This window comes from Argopecten irradians, chromosome 3, assembly GCF_041381155.1.
Source record: "Argopecten irradians isolate NY chromosome 3, Ai_NY, whole genome shotgun sequence".
NCBI lineage: Eukaryota > Metazoa > Mollusca > Bivalvia > Pectinida > Pectinidae > Argopecten > Argopecten irradians.
This window is the reverse complement of record NC_091136.1, coordinates 50,133,863-50,156,311: the sequence shown is the minus strand read 5'-3', so window position 1 is coordinate 50,156,311 and position 22,449 is coordinate 50,133,863. Positions and strand designations below refer to the sequence as shown.

Genomic DNA, 22,449 nt, shown 5'->3' with positions numbered 1-22,449 from the left:
GATGGCCGAGTAAGGAAAATATCACAATCCGACATGTTCAAAAACACTGTTGTACCTCCAAAGGTGTAAAACTAAATGACTGTGCATGCATCTCAACATTGTTAGTCCATTATTAGTCACAGGTGAGTGAACACCTGTGCAATTCCTGAAATGGGATGTCCCATTTCTCAAACAGGGTACGCAAGGTAGTGAGTAGTGGTATGATGGGTTTTAAGTAGGATAAATTCCTCAAACTGTCCATTATTAGAGAGAATGGATTGTACCTCGCCCTGCGGGCTCGGTACTATCCATTCTCTCTAATGATGGACAGGTTTTCGGAAATTATCCATTACATATAAAATAAAATTTAGTCGTTTGTATATTGCATAGTATTGAGTGATCATTATCGTAGGTAGTGTGTACTAATATAAATATCTTATATAATCATTTCTACATTTGAACAGAACTTTAAACTTGACCTCAAGAATCTATTTTAAAGATAAAACATGTTTGACAATAAAGTTGTGCCATTCTATTATAATGTCCCGTCTTCCCACGTAACCTAACAAGTAATACCTTAAAAATGACAAGCCTATTTTGAGCTGGCGATGTCAGTTCACGTCACAAAAAAGGTGATATAGGTTTATTTTCCAATAGTTATCAATTCAAAGATACTGGTTTTCATACTAACGGGCTTGCTATATGTTACTGTTTCCGATACAAACCTTTTTATCTCCACTAACCAATTGACTACATCGTTAGCTTGCATACAACCTAGCTGATATCCGTTAGATAATGACATCCATCACCTCCGCTGTTTTTTGAGATTGCAGTAACACAAGGATCAAAGGTTTGGGATACATAGAATAGATTAAAGAGTATAACTGTTGTTTAAACCCTCGTCTTGAGTCAGCGGTTTAATATCCAATCTACAATTAATACTCTAAAATTGTATACCAAGCATTGTGTATCTGTCTGATGTTGAATATATATAAATTCATAGACAACGATGGTTGTTTTACATCGTAATTAAAGTTCGTAGAAACATATGAAATTTAAACGAGTCGGGTTCACGTAAACTGTCTTTTTATGCCCATTTAGGAAAAGTTTCTGATGACCAATACTTATTTTTGAATATTGATCTGTGATCATTTTCTTAGCACGTACAAAATGATTTCGTATATATATCACATGTTCAGACAAACACTCTATAATAACAAAAGTAAATAGACTTTGATTGATACCATTTCAATAATATATAGGCATTTCCTTCATCTCGATTAATCCTAAATCTATAACAATATTAGAGATTTATTGTCAGAAAAAATATCGTTTCAGTTTTGATTTGTAATGTTCTATAATTCTTTGTGGATCCCCCGACAAACTGACCTATCACAATACTGACCATGATCAATAATCTCTACCAGAATTATTATTTAACTATTTCCTAAAAACGTAGCCTAACAGCAGCTCTGGTGATAGTCATGGTAGAAATTATTAAAATTTAGTTTTTGAAATAACAAAAACGAATCTCGATACTTTCACAGACCTGGTTTCTGCAACAATCTTATAGAGACCGCTGAATCAGATGATTTCCCATAGACGACAATGTTAACGTTTGCCACTGTCCAGGTTAAATGGAGTTTTGGTCATCTCACATACCTGTGAATAAAAAAATAAGATCTACCATCTTGCTAAACTTCCATATGGGGGTGCCATCTTATATTGAATCCCGCACCAAAAATTGACCAAAATTTTCATGAAATTCCAATATTGATTTGCTCCCCCTGTCAGAAACAGAATTGACAGAATTTCAAATTTTCTCTACATATTTTACATCTACATATATTGCCCAACCCACACATTAAACATTTGAAACTGATGCGCCCTGGATATCCAATCAGCAGGCTCCGAAACATTCACCTCTCTATGAAATTTTGTGCCCACAAGGGGATTTCTAGGAATCTATTTTTGGTTTGGTTCTGCGGTCCCTTGAATACAATAGGCTAGGAGTCGCGTAGGATAACGTTTTAAGACACAGTGAAGAAATATGAGTTCGGGTCAACTTTTAAATTTCTATCACTCCTAGATGGTATCCAACGGGTTATATACATGTATTACTAGTGTAACAAATTACAATCAAGAATATGCATAACCTCTTGATTACGGAGATCCAGCTGAATTTGTTTCTTTAAAATGATTATTTGATTCCTTTTATTATATAGCAATTATTATTATATTACATGTATTTCGTATGTGTATTATATATATATTACTTTTGTTTCAGAACCTACGTATTTGTTCATGATATTCGCGATTCACAGTCACCAAGATAGGCAAGATTGTTTGAAGCATCAATCTACAAAGTTGCGAATCACGTACTTTCATACCATGTTTTTTCTCATAGAAGTTCCATTAAATTTTCACTACCAATAGCAAGTGTTCGTTTTCCTTTAGAACAAATGCTTATAAGTTAGTGATTTTATATTTTAACATTATTATATATTTTTGAATGATATTCGTCACTATCGGGAATCATATGACCACAAGAAATTACTATGGGCCAAATATATCAAATATCGGAATCAATTACAAAACATAACAATCAAAATTTACGCAACTTTCCATTATTTGTCGTCAGTTGCGTAAATCATAATATTCTTGTTTTATAGTTGTTTCCGCCATATTTGATTCAAGGGAAGAGCTCATTTTTTTGTGGTCAAGTGATTCCTGACGATTAACACGTCAGATGCAGCCATAAAGTCAAAGAGCGATTAAATATCATATATTATGAACAAGGTAGATTCCTGGTGAGTGAAAGTGACAAAATTTGTTTTCTTCCATGTTGCCCATTGATTTAAATGACTGTTTCATTTAAATTAGAACACACAAAAAACTTGATAAGTTAAAATGAATTATCATAATTGCGCAGCGAAAAGGTTAAGAGAGAAACTCAGCAATATGAATACCACAAGATACTTCACTGAAGGTGTAAAACATGTATTGGAAATATTTGCGACTGCCACATGTTGGTTTAAAACTCGTAACCCAAAATTTAGGGATTAGCGGCAATATGACATTTAAACAAGCATCTAATTTGGCCAATTACCATAAAGTCCTCAGGACAGGAAATATTTGTCACCCGTAACAGGAAGTGTGAGTTATAAATGATTATTGGTTTTATAAAAACAATGCAGTAATATACTATTACACTTTAAAACTCAGTCTTTGTCTGTCCATGTGCACTGATCAGCACTATGTGAACAAAGTGCCGGAAGTCACGTGTCTGATCAGGTGATTCATAGCCCAGTTTTTGGGTTCTGATGAAAACATAACGTTATTTTATGTACCATAGGTACCATAGGTGTATATTTACACTTTCTAGGCTTGCTCACTATACGTAAATACTAGCCGATTTTGTTTACCATAACTGCATGGTAACATTGAACTTTGAACTTGCGTATGAAAATGTTCTATGCAACGTAAAGGGGCTACTATTTTAAAAAGAAACACATGGCTTTGTTTATATTTTGACGCAACATTATGATTTGGAAACATGTAAACAATACATATATGTTTTATATTTATATGTGATACAAACATTTTTCAAATTAACAATTGTATAAAGAAACGGGGAAAAATATCCCGACCGGGGCGACGTACAGTGCTTTCATTTTTGTTACAAATGATGGATGTCAAATGTAAACATTACCTCTGTGTCTGTGTTCGTCCTACGATCTATTCTTTGGGGTGGACAGGCGTGAGACCCTCTGACAGAGGTCAGTTATAAACATAACCTCTTATCTTTGTGCTTTGAGAATTTAGTCATGTGTATTATAAAACATGCACCGCTAGGAATCCACGTGTTGACAGCTACGCGTCACCACAAAGACATTGTATCCATCAACACAAGTGAAGTTGTTCCATCTATCCACAGGGCCATGCATAGTCTCTATATGAAAAAATAGCCAGAAATACATATAAATAAACACAAGGGATTCATCGATCGCTTGCCAGAAATCTGACCTAGTTTTTTTTCTAACTCGGTATTTTCATTCTTAATCGTCATCTTCCTATGTATTTATAACACCGATATCTTCATAAAGGTTCAATCTTTTCATCCATACCAGTGTTCACACGTCTCTTTTTCTCTACAAATTGTAATACTACTTTAATCGGGACGTGCATTGCTTATTTCGTGCCATTTTGATTTGGGTCGCTATCGATGGCGATAAATCTAAGCGTAGATTATATAATCGCATGCCTCCCAAGGATGTAATATCGTCAAGTCAGACGACAATCTCAAACACATTGAGCTACTTGAACACCGGTCTTTTGACGGTTTTGACAACTTCGGCAAACTCCAGTATGTAAGCGTGCGTCAGCTTCGCCTCGCTGCACAATAACGGTCACCGAGTTCACACATGTGGCCGAGTACAAATACTTTATCAGGTGAATTACCATATATATATCTTTACACTTGCGAGGCTTGGTCACTATACTCTAATACTAGCCGATTTTGTTTACCATAACTGCATGGTAACATTGAACTTTGAACTTGCGTATGAAAATGTTCTGTGCAACGTAAAAGGACTACTTTTTTTTTTAAAAGAAACACATGGCTTTGTTTACATTTTGATGCAACATTACGTGTATATTGTTGTTTTTCATAGAATTTTGGAAAAATGTAAACAATAAATACATGTTTTATATTTATATATGATACAAACAATTTTTAAATTAACAATTGTATAAAGAAACAGAAAAATATCCCGACCGGGGCGACGTGCTTTCATTTTTGTTAAAAATGATGGGTGTCAAATGTAAACATTACCTCTGTGTCTGTGTTCGTCATACGATCGAGTCTTTTGGGTGGACGGGCGTGAGACCTTCTGATAGAGGTCAGTTATAAACATATCCTCTTGTCTTTGTTCTTTGAGAATTTAATCATGTGTATTATAAAACATGCACCGCTAGTAATCCACGTGTTGACAGTTACGCGTCACCACAAATACATTGTATCCATCGAACACAAGTGAAGTTGTTCCATCTATAGCCTAGATGGCGATGGATATAAGCGTAGATTATATAATCACATGGCTCCGAAGGATGTAATATCGTCAAGTCAGACGACAATCTCAAACAAATTTAGCTACTTGAACACTGGTGTTTTGACAACTTCGGAAAACTCCACTGTGTAAGCGTGCGTCAGCCTCGCCTCGCTGCACAATAACGGTCACCGAGTTCACACATGTGGCCGAGAACAAATACTTTATGTTATTACGCTATATATGAACTTTTTGCAAAATTTAATACCTACTTAAAGTTCTGATCTGATTAAATAAAATTATCTCTGAAATTTACTTTGTTTGTCATGTTTATTTTACACTGAAATATTGAACTTTTTTGTCGTCGCGGATGAATTATTCTACCTTATGTGCAGCGTCATCATTCGCTGTTCAATTGAGTAAGCTCCTCCGACTTTTGACCGACTTTTATTGAATAATTACGTCACTTTCAAATGACGATTTTATTGCATGAAATATATATAGGGATTGGATTTCGTTTTTATGTTAACCATGCTTGTATGGAGCAATTCCTCTAAGAATATATTCAATATGGGGCGCTAACGCGCCCCATAGAATATATTCTTAGAGGAATTGCTCCAAACAAGCATGGTTAACATAAAAACGAAATCCAATTCCTATATGGAAGAGACCAAATTGCTATGCGAGTTATTCCCCTTGTAGTCATTCACGTGATTTGTACGCACATTGATCAATGGAAAGTTCAGGGGGCACTGTCTTTAATTTCCCCTGCGAACCACCATTTTGATGATTTAATTTTTAAATGAAATCCATCGTGTGTATTAATGAAATATTAACATTTTCACCGCACGCCGATTTCGGGAAATTTGAACTTTTAACAATAATGATTTAAATCTACTGTTTTATATTACAGCTAATGCAAACAATCAGTACGTTATCAGACCTTTCATTTTAACTACAAACAAACTCCATAAACATAAACAACAAAATTAATTTGTCACAAATTATTTTGGATTTGCTGTCCGTCTACTTTTATGGTCTTTTGTTTCATTTTTACGATACATTCACCGCATATCGTTTTCCAGAAATATGACGTTTTGGAAAAGGTATTTGAATTAAGAGTTTGTGATAATCAGAAACATATATTAGAGAGGCAGGTGTACTTTTGTATGTGCTTAATAATACAGGAGAAAAACTTTGATCATACGTTACAAAAGTTACATTAATTTTCAGATGGTTTCAGTACGATTTTGGAAAGAAAAATAATATATAACTATATTACCAATAAATCAAAATGCACTTCTGGTTATCATTATCTCTACATGTACATAACCTATATACTTATAAGATATTAAATTGTAAAAAAATGTTCATTAAACATACATTAAAATTATCAACGACACTTTACAGATCCGGTCGACTGTTTCATGTAGTTGTAGTAGGGTCTACTTTATGGTTCTGTGTATATAAGTGTATATAAGAATATACGCAGAAAGGTTCCAATGAACAGAATTTATTACTCTCTAAAATACCCTCTTCATAGATGAAGAGGCTTACGAAGATATCTCGACTACCGGGAACATCCGTTCGTCGTGTACGACTTGTGCATAAGACGATAGTAATCAATATATCTATATATTTCTCTTTTGACGACATAATTTCAAGTAACACATCATATAAATTACTGCAATTCTTTGTGTATTCAGAACGTCGCATGGTAGAATGTGGTTTTCTAGAAAGAGATTGAATTACTTTCTCGTGCGATATAACATATGTGATGTGATACTTAAAAAATGCAAGAAAAGAAAGCTTAGAGAAGTTGAGAGATTTTGTTATGTATTATGTCAAGGACGTATATGAGACTTATAAATCCTTGATTATGTATATTACTAAATATTTGGACATTTCGATATAATGCATATTAAGTACATGTAGTAGTCGAACAGATACGTGAAGTATAATAGATTAGTGACCTTTATTCACGGTTAAAATTGAATAATTAAACACGTATTGATTGTTTTGCTATCTGTATTATAGATATATGTTGATTTAAAATCACTATTGCATTTCCCAAAAACGGCGTGCGGTGAAAATGTTTATAATTTATTAATACACACGATGGATTTCATGTACAAATTATATCATCAAAATTGTGGTTCGCAGGGGAAATTAAAGACAGTGCCCCCTGAAAATACTACGCGTTGCTATGCGTAGTAAACGAATTCTATTCATAAATCACACTTTCCATTGATCAATGTGCGATAAATCACGTGCATTACTACAAGGGGAATAAATCGCATAGGAAGTTTGTCTTTTCCATATATGGTAATTCAGTCGACCTGTTTATGTTATTACCCTATATATTTTCATTTCAACAAATTTTATTGACAAAGATGTTACAGGTCAAATGGATTAAATAACAGGCAAAGCCTATATAAATTCTCTGCAATGGTGGCAAAAGTAATAGTTTTAACTTACATCAATTATAGATTTTATATTTAAGTTTTGAAATGAAATTTTACAACAGATAAAGGGAGATAACTCTTTTGCATACTCCATTCACACAACACACATAATACAAATACAGCTATTATTTTAATACAAGAACATGTTATATTACTAATTAGACCAAATGTTACTCAGATATTGACAGACAATGACCAACAGTCCATGTGTATATATATACACTTGTCATTGCTCTCAATACTGTTAAATTTCCTGAAAATAATTGAAAATATACATGTATATTCTTTTAATAAGATAAGTGTATGCTGTATATAGAATAAAACAAAGTAACCGTATTGAAACAACCATGCTCAACAAAAAACTCCAAGTATATCTTTATCAGAGGATAATTAGAGTAGAATTTATACAACGTTATTCAAATGTTGTTGGTTTTTTTTTTTTTTTTTTTTTTTTTTTAAAGAGAATCTTAAAATTTCAAAAGCTTATTTCAAAAACTTATGTCAAAAACTTATGTCATGGCTAATTTAAATCATATAGAGATTAAAACGTCTAGATTTACCTATATATAGGTGAACATCGTGAAGTAACTGTCTGTTTATAGTTTTATCACAGTCAGGACAGCCTTGTAGAAGAATATTGATATCAATATGGTTATGATTTGCATAACTACTAATGGAGGTGAACAGGGAAAGTCTATGTTGGTCATATAAAGGACATTCGAGGAAATAGTGGGATATAGTTTCATTTTCAAAAGAACAAGCACAAGATGTATCATCAGATAGATGGTCAGTATATAGGTGGGAATTAAGATTACTACACAAATTTCTAAGTTGACAAAGAATAATATTAGCTCTTCTATCACCTTCTGTTTTAAAAATTTTGGTCGATTCAATTACAACTGGGACATCTTTATTAAGTTGGTGTTTAAAGGCTGAGAGAGAAGGAGAGTTAAAGAGATTGTTATCAGAAGTGTTTATAGTGCGACACATTAGTGGGATGAAACTATCAAAATAATTATTAGTTCTGCATATTGGTGGATTAAATATTCTTGTTTGTCTGAGAGCATAGCCATTATTGTTTTGATTGTTAATGTTATTGAAAGGATTTAGGATATCTTGTAAGTATTGTGGTGATAGGCCATGCATTATTTTGTACATCATTATTAGTTTGTGTTTGTGTCTTCTTACTGATAGTGTTTCCCATCCAAGTTCTGTATAAAGTTTATTGTGAGATGTTCCAGACCTAAGTCCTGTAATAATTCTGGCTGCTTCTAATTGGACAGATTCTAAAAGGTCTTTTGATTGTTGCGTGCAATTATCCCATATTATATCTGCGTATTCTAAGATTGGCCTAATAAATGCTGTGTAAATTTTAATTAATGACTGACCATTTACTTTATTTTTAATGTAACGAAGAATGTTTGATCTACTGTATGCTTTTTCATATATGTTAAGGATATGTTGTTTCCATGATGCATCGTCCTTTAGTGTAAGCCCTAAGTGTTTGTGTTCAGATGTGTCAGTAATTTGATTGTTTTGGAAGTTTATTGGGGGGCTGTTTTTGTTATGTTTTCTGGAAAATAGTACTGATTTAGTTTTGTTAGGGTTAAATTTGATGTCCCATGTTTTTGCCCATTCACTAATGTTAGAGAGGTCAGTTGTTAGTGCTTGAGCTGCTTGTGCTGGGTTTTCATCTATAATTACGTACAAGGAGGTGTCATCTGCAAAAAGTTTGATATTAGTTGAAAGATTATCAGTGATATCGTTGATGTAGAGGAGGAAAAGAAGAGGCCCGAGTACTGATCCCTGGGGTACCCCAGCATTTACAACCTTGAACTGTGAATAGTAGCCTTCTGTGGTCACTCTTTGTAATCTATCAGATAGGTAATTGTCGAACCATAGAAGTAAATTTCCATTTATTCCATACATCTGGAGTTTATGTAAAAGACCTTTATGCCATACTCTGTCAAAAGCTTTACTTATATCACAAAAAATAAATCGAAGTTCCTTACCCTGGTCCATATTGCTAACAATTTCATTATAAATAAACAATAGTTGATTAACAGTGGAATCACCTGGTATGAAGCCAGACTGATGCTTAGATAATATAGAGTTGTCCATTAGATAGTTGTAGAGATATTTAAATACTATTTTTTCCCATTATTTTACTGAAACAAGAGGTTATCGAGATAGGTCTATAATTTTGAACATCATTAGATGACCCATTCCCTTTATATATAGCATTTACATTTGATTGTTTCCAACTAATTGGAATTATTCCTGAATCCAGAGTTTTATTAAATAGAAGACTGAGAGGGAGAATAAGTGAGTTACACAAATGTTTTACTATTTTAGGAACTATACCGTCTGGTCCAGGGGGTTTATTTACATTAAGATTACTAATTTGGTCAGATACATCTTGTTGAGTGATTTGAATATTAGTAAGTGAGTAAGGTATATAGGGCTGTGCTAACTGAGGTAATTCAAGGTTTGGTGAAGATGTAGAAATATTACTAAAATGATTATTCAGGATTTCTGCTTTATCAATAGGATGATTGATGGTTTGATTATCAGATTCAAGAGGTGGAATAGAAGAGGATTTATTAGTGAAGTTAGTGATAGATTTTGCTATCTTCCACCATTTGTCTGGAGGGACTGAGTTTTCATTTAGACAATTTTCAAGCTTTTTGATGTAGTTTTTTTAGCCACACGGATCAAGTCGATTGTTTCATTCCTAAGATAACGAAATCGTTCCCAGTAGTGGGGGGTATTAATTATTTTAGCTTTTCTATGTATTCTATTGCGTTGTCTCATTTTTAATCTGATGGTATTATTCATCCAGGGCTTATCATTTGGGCGCACAGTAATGATTTTGGTCGGAATGAAACTGTTGACTTGTTCGGTGATTGAGTCTATAATAAATGAGTTAAATGTGTCTGGGTCTTGAAGTGTTGATAAGTTCAACCAGTCAATATTAAGGAGAGCATTATTCATACTTTCAAAATCAGCTTCGTCATATTTTAATATAGTTTTTTTATAAGTCACCTGTTTAAAAACAGTAAGAGAAATTTGAGCATGAACTGATGAATGGTCACTACAGAATGGTGGTGATACAAAAGTATTAGTTATTAGGTTGGGGTTGTTTGTAAGGATAATATCAATGGAAGTGGCACTATCAGGTGTTATTCTTGTAGGTTCATTGATAAGGCTAGCAAGGTTATGTTTAATAAGGAGTCTTGATAAATGATCATTTAGTGGTAAATTTAGCATATCAACATTAATATCACCTGTAAGTATAACATCTAGTGAAGTATCAGTAGCTCTAGTTAATGTATCGTCAAGTTTATCCCAGTAATCAATATTACTATCAGGTCTATATACACAGCCAAGGAGAAATTTATGATTATTTATTAGAACCTCTAACCAGAGTAACTCAACATCATCTCTTTCCAAATCCCTTCTTCTCTTCAACACGACAGTATTTTTATAATAAACAATAACCCCACCCCCCGGCCCAGTTGTTCTATCCTTTCTGTAAGGAGCGACATTAAATGGTTGCATTTGAATGTCATTATCAGATATCATAGGATTTAAGTGAGATTCAGTTATACATACAATGTCATTATCTTCTAGCTCTACTTCGATCAGAGAGGTTTTATTTCTAAGTGACCGTGCATTTAAGTGAACAAGATTTAGATTCTGTAATGGTCCAGGATTACTCTCTATGTCATTACAACAGGATAATATTATAAGAAGTGAAATCAGTAGATAAAAAATGTTAATAATATAAATATTTATCATTAAAAAATTAAAGTGATAATAAAAGCCATGACATATTTCCTTAACGATATCTTGGAGTTTAGAGAAATGCCAGCGATTGAAATAGATCGTAGTCCAGAAAATCTGGACATCAATAATATTTACGTTACCCATTATCGATGATGAAAGAGTGGATAGGACAGGACTGATCAATCACCCGGCTATTAGAAGATTCCTCTGGCAGGACAAAGAAGCAACAGTTGAGCATGGATGTAGGATACCAATATGAAAGACAGGACAGTACAACTTTCACACACACACACACAAAATATAAACAGATTAGGCCTATACAACAATAAACGGAAACGGAAGTGACTCATCAAGGTGCTTGAAACGCTTGAAATCATAGGATCTCGACGATGCTTCATATTGTTTGAATAAATATTATTGATTTGTTAAATTTTAGTTTAAATATTGTTAAAAAGTTTCAGGTTTGCAAATATTGATGTGATTAAAGTATAAGACCCACATATAGTGGAATTGTAAGTGAAAAATATAGGGTTATACATGATAATGACGTGACGAACACTCCAAGCTCCTGTGATCCTAGTTTGGTCGCCTGTCTTTAGCTATATTAGGCGATACATACAAAATACAAACGTGAGCTACATATTTATCATAGAGGAACAATTTTGTTAACCAGAGAGCTGAACAAGTGACACTATTATAAATAAAAGCTAAGCCGGACAACAAAAACAGCTCGGCAGCGTTGTATTCGCGCACGCAAAAAGTGATTGTTATGATGAGCTAGTGCCCGTGTACATGTGTACTTGCCATTTATGTGAGAGGGAAAGTATGTTTAAAACAGATTATGTGTATAGAAATTACAGGATTTATAAAATTCGTTTCACGGTGAGTTACATCTGTACATATGTAATGTACCTTTTAAATATTGTTTAAAGGAAAATAGAAATAACTGCAGGTCACGCCCGCATTACAAATGTAGTATAGTTTGTAATCATAGCCCGGGGAAGAATGGCGAGCTTTTTTAATAAAAAAAATTAATTGAGTAAATCAATATAAATTCATAAAACTCGTTTTATGCTTCATGGAAGCGTTTTTTGTTTGTTTTTTTTTTTACCAATACACACGTATATAATGAAGTACCGGTTACAATACAATATTTGAGGTACATGTAGATAAATTGTATATATTAGTGAGATGACAAAAACACGGGGCATTTATCTAGATTCCATACATAAAATGGTACAATGCTATATGGTATACCATTACAGAGAAGATTTCGGATACATTTTTATGGTGATATGATAATGTATAAGTTAATATTAATATATCCTTATATTATTATACAATCATATACACTGTATGTATAATTATACAGTCTGTTTGTACATGTAAATATACACTTGTCTTGTAGATGTGACGTCATTTACACCAATATACAATACGGAATATGTGTACCTTATATATTTACCTACATAAAATACGCCATACATGAAATGATGTATACTGCAAGTACGTTGTATAAAAACATTAAATGTTGAGATATTCTCAGCTGACACAACAAATAATTTATAGATTTAGTGATTAGTCAACTTATATACATTTGTATTTCTATTACTGAAATACAGTCTTTATGTACATGTACATGCATACTCAACATTTGCGAATTATATGAGACGCACTTTAGAAAAAAATGCCCCACGTCTAACGGTGAATATATATTATATTATGCAGGTCAATAATTTGCATTGAACAATTGCTATCATGAGTAGTAAGGGAAATTTTTGGTTAGTTATTGGGTAGATAAATATATCGTGAGCTCATAAAACCCGTAGTATTTTTAGAAGAATTTCATTAAACATCAATAATTGCATCAGAAAGATAGGAGAGAGCTGTATATACATATATACACATATATATTCAATCATATATTGTATGGACCATTATATACATTACATTAGCAATACTGTATCTTCAAAGAATGACACAAAACAGACTTATATCCATACCAAGTATGTACAGATTTGAATAGATGCTGAGAATTATAACAAGTACAAAAAGAAATGCATATTACATATACTGGGTAAAAAGACAGTTATTTATCCTTTTTTTACCCTATATATTAACTTTTATCAAAATTAAATATATATTTAAAATACTTATCTAATTAAATGAAATTATCTCTGAAATTTACTTTGTTTGTCATCTTTGTTTTACACTAAAATATTGAACTTTTTTGTCGCGGCGGATGAATCATTCTTCTTGACGTGAAGAGTTTTCATTCGCTGTTCAATTGAGTAAGCTCCTCCCATTTTTGACCGACTTTTATTGAATAATTACGTCACTTTCAAATGACGATTTTATTGCATAAAATATAAATAAAAAGTCGCGTGAGTGTAAATATAGATATTGGATTTCGCTTTTATGTTAACCATACTTGTATGGAGCAATTCCTCTAAGAATACATTCAATATGGGGTGCTAACGCGCCCAATAGAATATATTCTTAGAGGAATTGCTCCATACAAGCATGGTTAACATAAAAACGAAATCCAATCCCTATTTGTTACTTTTCATGATCAATAAGTTTAAAGACTTAAAACTCGATGTAACATTGAGAAAATTTGTAATGTAATTTTCGTAACACGCAAAACTATCCCGGGCATTGACGAATTTAAGTCACTGTTGTGTCGGGTATCACCAAGCGACCGGACCGAGAGGATTTTATAACCCTGACAATCATTGGTCCTTCAAGGATGTTATGAGGTTCTGTAAACACTCGCGTCACTCCTAGCAACATTGGCTACAATATCCTGTGGCTAGTTGGATGATCTGGCTGAATGTCCTATTGATGTCGAATTATAAATATAAGGCTTTTGAAGGACAGACGATACCCGTTGTGTATAGTGGTCTAAATGTCCGGATTACCGTTATAATGCTACATGCTCCTGTGTGTTGTCTTATAATAGACAAACGAATGACCCTTTGTATGATACAACTCTCTGAAGCATACGACCAAAGACATCGAACGGAAATATTCCAGCCAGTCACATTACGCACATGCATCGTCCAACAGTCATATTTAAGAAGCATCTCGACAATTGCTTATCTCGCATAATTGTCCCGTTCAGCCATGTTATATGACTATGCCATACGATACACGTGTAATAACACTATTGTGTCGTCACATAGAAACGAAATTGAAGAATTTGTCTGCGTTTCCACAAGTATTCGTTAATATTTGATCAAGAAAATCTGACACTCGAGGATACGTGATATGAAAATAGATATGCAAAGGCTGCTTGTATATCAAATCATCTATCAGTTTGATAAATCTTATATTACTTAATTACTCCTGTAATATACTATATATGCACTTCATATGTTCATGATATGTGTTCAAAATACTGTTTACGTTTATAAAGCCAAAACGCGCCATTTAGTACAATAAGGAGATCAATAGACTATGCGTTCGCTACATGGGACGGAATAGTGTTCCATACATTACAGGCGCGGATCCAAGGGGGGGCGGACCCGGCGTACGCCCCCCCTAAAATAGGAGAGAGAAAAAAAAAGAAAAAGGAAAAAGAAGGGAAAAAGAAAGAGGGGAAGGAAGGAAAAGAAGGAAGAAAGAAAAAAAGAGGGAAAAAGGGAAAAAATTAAGGAATTAGATAAAGAGTGAGAATTAGACAGAAAGCTCCATTTCCTACCTTTACCGTTTGATGTTATCATTTTAAAATCTAAATGTATTCGACTTTGTGGTTCATGCATGACCATACTTGTATCCAGGCGCAATGTAATATTTATAATTTTTTTTCGTGTAAGTTAAGGTTTTATCTCCATCGCTTAAAAGGTACAATGTAAATCCCTTTAAGTATTTACTTTTTCCAAAAAAAAACCCGATAAAATCCCAATATATTAGATAATTTATTGTCATTAATATTCAATATTGACAGGTTATATCTCGATATCCTTAGCAATAAAAGAAAAGGGGCAGGGGGTGGGTGGAAAGAATTGTAGCTGGCCATGAGTATTTGCTGGTTGACTATATATCATTCCCTTCGTTTTCCAGGTTGTAAATGATATATTACACATTTTTGAATCAGCATTAAAGTCTTGTATTAAATCCGACTATCAATTCACAAATGTGTGCGTACTTTCAAAACGCCAGTTACAAGATCACTACTGACGCCAAATGCTTCTAGAAGCCTTTATTTGTCCTAAGAAAATGTGTGTAAAGAAAAAAGTGGAATGCGACAGAAAATGAGAGCTTCTAGGGTCTGGGTGCACCCCATGGCCAGATGCCTTCCTTTTTTGTTTCAATAAAAACATATCTTAACGATAATGTTATAAGATAGGCAAACGATGTTAAAAAATTAATGCACATGACAAAAGGCTCCCTATTAGAAAACAGGATGATAGCAATGGCTCCTGGCACCTTATGGCCATAGACAAGACCACTAACCTTCTTTTCTTTCATTGTCCAATACACGAATTATGAAGATTGTGTAAGTTAGGGAAAATAAATTATCTAATCTGACAGATAATGTATAAAAGTAAAAGCTTATATCGTTAAAAAAAGTTCACATACACTTTCATTAGTCCTATAAAAACCTTCAATAGGCGGACCCTAGCTGCAATATTGTAGCTCAAAAGACTTTTAGACTGAAAATGGTGTCTTCTTTAGAGCTACAATTGTTCCCTATTACTTCAAAACCTTCAAAAAAGTATGAAAAACTGTGCCCGAGTGATTTTCGGAGGCAGTGCTCCACTACGATACATAGGGACCAATTCGTACCCGGCCTAAAGGCATAGTAGGCCGGGTAAGTATATTCGTTCTAGGCGGCCCCCAGACCCCCATCCTTTTCTTTGCTTCGTGCCTCTATGAATAGATATTCAGATTTTAGGCAGTGCAATTCTATAACTTTATATTCAAAATATGACATTAGACGTCAAAAATAATAAACGAACATTTTTACATGGCTTCAATTATTTTTTGGAAAAAGTGTACATTTATTCGAGGGCTTCTAGGGGCCTAGGCGGCCCCCAGACCCCCGCCCTTCTTCGCTTTAAATGTCCATATAAATATTAAGATTTTGATATTGCAATTCTGTAAGTAAAAAAAATTCAATCAAAACTTCAAATAAAAAATATGACACGAAAACCATAAATAAACATCCTTAAATGGCTTCAATTATTTTCTGGAAAATGTGTTCATGAAATCCTCAGAATGCAGGATTTTGCACCATTTATTCGAGGGCTTCTGGGGGCCTAGGCGGCCCCCAGACCCCCGCCCTTCTTCGCTTTAAATGTCCATATAAATATTAAGATTTTGATATTGCAATTCTGTAAGTAAAAAAAATTCAATCAAAACTTCAAATAAAAAATATGACACGAAAACCATAAATAAACATCCTTAAATGGCTTCAATTATTTTCTGGAAAATGTGTTCATGAAATCCTCAGAATGCAGGATTTTGCACCATTTATTCGAGGGCTTCTGGGGGCCTAGGCGGCCCCCAGACCCCCGCCCTTCTTCGCTTTAAATGTCCATATAAATATTAAGATTTTGATATTGCAATTCTGTAAGTAAAAAAAATTCAATCAAAACTTCAAATAAAAAATATGACACGAAAACCATAAATAAACATCCTTAAATGGCTTCAATTATTTTCTGGAAAATGTGTTCATGAAATCCTCAAAATGCAGGATTTTGCACCATTTATTCTAGAGCTTCGGGGGGGGGGGGGCGGCCCCCAGACCCCTCGCCTGATTTGCTTTGTCCCACGCCCCCTCTAACCTCAAAACCTAAATCCGCCCCTGCATTATACAAAATATCTAAAATAGATGAACGAGTTCAAAATTTAAATAAGCTTTTCCCACATGATTCATTACACTAGACAAATAGTTAGTTTAAATAACTCACCGATGTTGACGTCATACAATTAGTCTACAACTACTCTTAATATATGTCATGGCGATAAACAATAATGAGTACAATCTTGGAATCAATACTTTACATAAGACTATCGAGTCTATCACGATATTTCTTATTCATCAGGGCCAATTATACTGATTTTATACTAACAAAATTGGTCATCATTCTTCAATAATAACCTTCAATGCAAAAGATAGAAAACACAAAGTACGTTTATATGTGATGTTAGTTTTTGTAACTTAGTGTATGCCCAATGGTTAGAATAAATAGAATGTTATAAACAGGTGGATCCTCTAAATCCCACACAAGTCCTTGATTGATCGAGGATAACAAAACTTATAATGGAGGGATACTATTTTATGACCTATGCTTCATAAGTCCTCAAAATTTCTCTGCCGTAGCAAATCTACTTTTTATATTTCGATATTTTGGTGGTACAGTCATTGTCAATTCGTAAGCTGATAGCATATAGCAGTAATATTTTAAGTACAAAATCATTTCAGCAATAGCGCAACTCATGAGAAACCTAAAATTTATTACCTGTATTCCTCTCTTTTTCATAATTATCCTGACGAAGAAGCACTCAGGTGATACTAAACGCCTGCTTCATTGTTAACACCAATAAAAGATTTGTGGTAAACCGTGTCGTACGTTAGCTTTAAGGTCAATGATCACATATGAACGAGGTATTCAAGTACACTAAAGTAAAGGCCGTGTATCGTGACATGTTAAATTATTGTTTCCTGGATTGTATCAAGTTTGAATAGTGTTTAAATGCATACCTTTGAATATGAGTAGTTTATTAAGCATCAGATATAGTACGTGCCCATAATTTGATGTTTGATATATTCTAATTATTACGTCGTATATAACCCGCCACTCCCTATGAAGTTCAAATAAAACCCCTGGATACATGGACACGGTTTACCTGCATTATTTTGTAGAGATTCATGCATCAACATTTCATGAAGAAATTATACTTACAAAACACTATAATGACAAAATATAGTTAAATTCCGTCCATTGGCTATCTAGGAACCGCGGTGGCCGAGTGGTTTAGGTGACACATATTATCAAAAGCTCTCTACATTTGTGTAGCGAGTACCCATGTGGGGTAGTTGCCATGTAGTGACCGCTGGTTTATTGTTTTTTCCGGATACTCTAGCTATTCCCCTGACACGTCCTAAAATGACTCCAGCTGTTAGGAATTAATCAAACTTAACCAAACCAAACTAATTATTGAACATATCTTATGTGAAGTGGAACCAAATTTACGTACTACTGCACGTGTTGTGTAATGACATCCGGCACTTTCAGATTTATGCATTTTAAGTTTGACTAAAACACTAGAAATAAAAATGTCATGGTCAAGTAAGACCAAGGATTTATCAGTGAGAATAAACAAGTAAGAATGGATTTTCCTAAAAAAATAATTTGGATTTGATAACAGATGTCTTAACAAATAAAATTTGGAGTAGTAGACCTCACTTTCAGGATTCTTTTGCAAAACTTAAGATGAATATGTTCAATTCTTTCAAATTTTCGAATCCCCATACCTCTGACCCATACAATAGGATAGGCTCTATTAAAGAATCAAAGAGTTTTAGTTGTATATCTATCGGAAGAGAAAGATTCCTTATTTTTTTATATAAAGAAAATATTGACTTTTGTGCCTGATCGATTAGTCTACGTCTCGCGTTGACAAAGTTGCCATTGTAATCAAAATTGAAGTTCTCTTTGGCTCGATCGGTTGAGGAGCGTCAGACTAGTAATCCAGAGGTCCGAGCTCGATTCCTGGCAGATACAGGTATTAAATTTATTGCAAACCCTGCACCCTGTTACAATTGTACCATCCTTGATCGAATTTATTTATATTTATCTTTAAAATTTATACTTCAAGCTACTTGATAGATTTGGTATCTATACAACTGGGAGCAATATTAACACAATGGTACAAATAAAGAACGATTCAAACGCACATATACGAAAACCCATCCATAATTATGTTTCAAACAATTAAAGGCGAGAAAGACGACCAGTGGATATCAAAGGTTATGAATTATAATATATGAGAAAGACATTTAAAGATTTATTACATGTACTCTATAATTATTACATGGGGCATTGACACTTTGTTGGCGAGGGCGTAACCATAACAGTGAGTATATAAAATGAACTGAAGTCTATATGTCTCATCAGACGTCGTTTGTGTAGACCTATCTAACGCACAGGTAGTGATATATCTGGATATGTTAGTAGATGTGCCTGTATTTTCGTATGATATTGTTATGTATCGTGATACAGTAAAGTTGTCCATCTTTTTCGTATTCTAATTGAACGTTTATGTGAAATTCGCTCTATTTAAATTTGTTGTTGTGATTATTTTGACTTCAGATGAAAACGTCTATTTGGAATTTTAAATCCTACTTTATGATATTGAAAATCACCAAGTAGAAATGAATGAATTGTACATGTTCTTCGTTTTTAACATAAAATGATTAAACATAAAATGTATTGTCTTTTTAGAACGTCCATACAGAAACATGAAGAATCTTCTCGTTATCCTTCTGGTTAGCGCTTTACTGGTTAACGCTCATGCTCAAGGATTAGGAAGAATTGCAAGAATTGCTAGTACAATTGGGATTGCAGGACTTTTAACTGGTGGCATACAATCAGGCGGATACTATGGAGGATATCCATATGGAGGATACTCACCATATGGTGGGTACCCATATGGAGGGTACCCATATGGAGGCCCATATGGAGGGTACCCATATGGAGGGTACCCATATGGAAGAGGAGGATTAGGAATAGGAAGTCTTGCACTTGGAGCTGGTGCTCTACTCCTCGCCGGATGGTATGTGTGAATGAATACTATATCATAGCCTAAATATTACACTACATCAGTTCCTAATCATTGTCCTAATTATTTATGATAAATGAAGACATAAAAGTTAGTTAAAGAGTTAATGTGAGAACGTCATAATATCTGTACTTTAGTATTACGATAAAAGAATATAAACGATTTGTAATGCAGAAAAGAGTTGACGGCATCATTAGTGTTCAATCCATATCTCGAGTCAATCCCGAGTTATCTCTCCACAAAAACAACTAGTTAAACTGTAATTAATTTAGGTTTTTGAAGTCATGCTTATATGTAAATATCAAAGGTAAGTCGACGATTTGATGTCATTATAATCACGCTAGCCACAAATATTTACATAAAAAGTACAGGGTGTTTCAGTAAACGTGTAGCGACTTTCAAATTTAAAATCATATGCCAACAAAATTGTAGATCAGTCAAATATGGATATACATACAATTCAGTTTCTATATAAATTTAGATGTTGCTTTACACGTGCGGCCCATACATGTGCACAATAAGAACCGTCTTTGATTTCAGAAAGATTGTTAATTTTAATAAAATCGTCTGGACACTTTTATACTGTCACTAATTGTGTACAAAAGATTCAAACAAATATTGATGTTAAACATTTTCTGGCTTCTGTGTTACGAGTAAGTACATTCACCTGCTGAAAGTGCTATTCCATCGTTGCAATACTAACTTTTTCAACAGTAATGTAAATCTCTCTGATCGAATGCATCTTGGCGAAATCTCAGACCATCAATTATGTTTTAATGATTTATTATGAAATTCTACATGTAAATTGTTTTTAGCAGATACTGATAGCATTTAGTTATTTTAATTTCTTATTTCTTACAATTTTCTGAAGGGAAGCTATAAAATTATTAAGATCTTAGGAGACATGTTTTCTACAGATCCGGTATATATATTGTACGACTTCCAATAAGTTAACTTGAGCTATTAATGATATAAACGGTAATCGAGTTGTAGGAGCTATTTTCTACATGATGTTAATCGTTTCTGATATTTTGTACGTTTTCCTTAATATCAGAGTTATCTTCAGCTTTACCACTTCGAGTCGATGGTGCAATGATGTCATTTGCACAAACATGAACTAAATGATATAAAATCTAATACAATTTTGACTGTTGTATGATATTTCTATGACATTTAAAATCAGTTAAAACCATACTTTACATAGTACTATACGTATGAAGTACTATGAAGAGTATGATTTTAACAGATCGATATTTTTATTTAGACCCCTAAAGCGTCTAGAAATGATGTTAGGGCACTCTGGTAGGTCTATAATTATTTAAACTGTTATTAATTCTCAGATCCTTTTGATCCGGAACATTGATCGATATCATTTAAGACCAGATATATACAACAGGTGTGGGGGGGGGGGGGGGGGGGGGCGGGTGGGGGGAATCGGTTGGGGGGAATCAATTAGATATAGGTACCTTCATAGATTTGGTGTCAGCGGCAGTCTTTACAACCATGGACGATTACCGCATGACGGTATAACATCAATCAAGTCTTTTTGACGTTATCGGCCACATGACATAAAGTACAAAACTTTTGTTTTGTTTATTTTTTTCTATCAATCACGCCACTCATAGGTGCTATGCAGCGGTATTACATCACAACAAAGTATGGATCATGTACATATCATGAAGAAATAGAATTGTAAAATTATGATTCGATGAAATGTATACGTTAAAGATTTTGATCTGGTGTATTTTTGTGTTTTGTGTATCCTATTTCATCCTCCATGTTCCTCCCAAAAAATGACGTCACGCTCACAAAAACATGACGTAACAATCACTACCCACCTGCAAGGGAAGATAACTATGTAATATACAAATATCAGAAATCTCTCATTTATATTATTTTCTTTTCTTTCAGAGCCTACATGTACTAATGACGTTTTCCTGTCACCACGTCGGGTACGAGGATTTGAGACCCTTACTTTAAACAATTTCGAATAAGTAACTGTCATTTTATTCTGATGGTAGTTTTATTAAATATTTCATTAACAACAGTAAGTCTTCGTTATGTTTTGTTTATTTGTAGACATACATTAACCGATTATTCAGTCGTTATTCGGGAGGAGGATAACCACCACGAATCTGCAAACAATGTATTCTCCAACGAGAGCGTACTTTTCCTATTGTTTTTCAATTTTCATCTAAACAGTTGTGTGGATGATTTTGCAATCAGCCCTTGACAATAATAGTGGGACTATTCTTTAGAACAATGAAGCATTTGAAACTTGATATTACCCTATTATGCACTGTTAGTAATATCAATATCCAGAAAATAAAAATAGGTTTTCACGCCAAGACATATAAACAGCCATGTGATCAAGT

The 22,449-nt window shown here is 33.7% G+C and overlaps 1 long non-coding RNA gene across 1 annotated transcript; it reads left to right on the top strand.

Moving 5' to 3' along the window:
• The first annotated feature begins 19,400 nt into the window (after positions 1–19,400).
• LOC138320072 (uncharacterized) lies at positions 19,401–22,121 on the top strand. Its single transcript, XR_011208083.1, has 3 exons — positions 19,401–19,442; positions 19,738–20,068; positions 21,986–22,121. It is a non-coding gene; the product is annotated as an uncharacterized lncRNA (long non-coding RNA).
• The last annotated feature ends 328 nt before the right edge of the window (positions 22,122–22,449 follow it).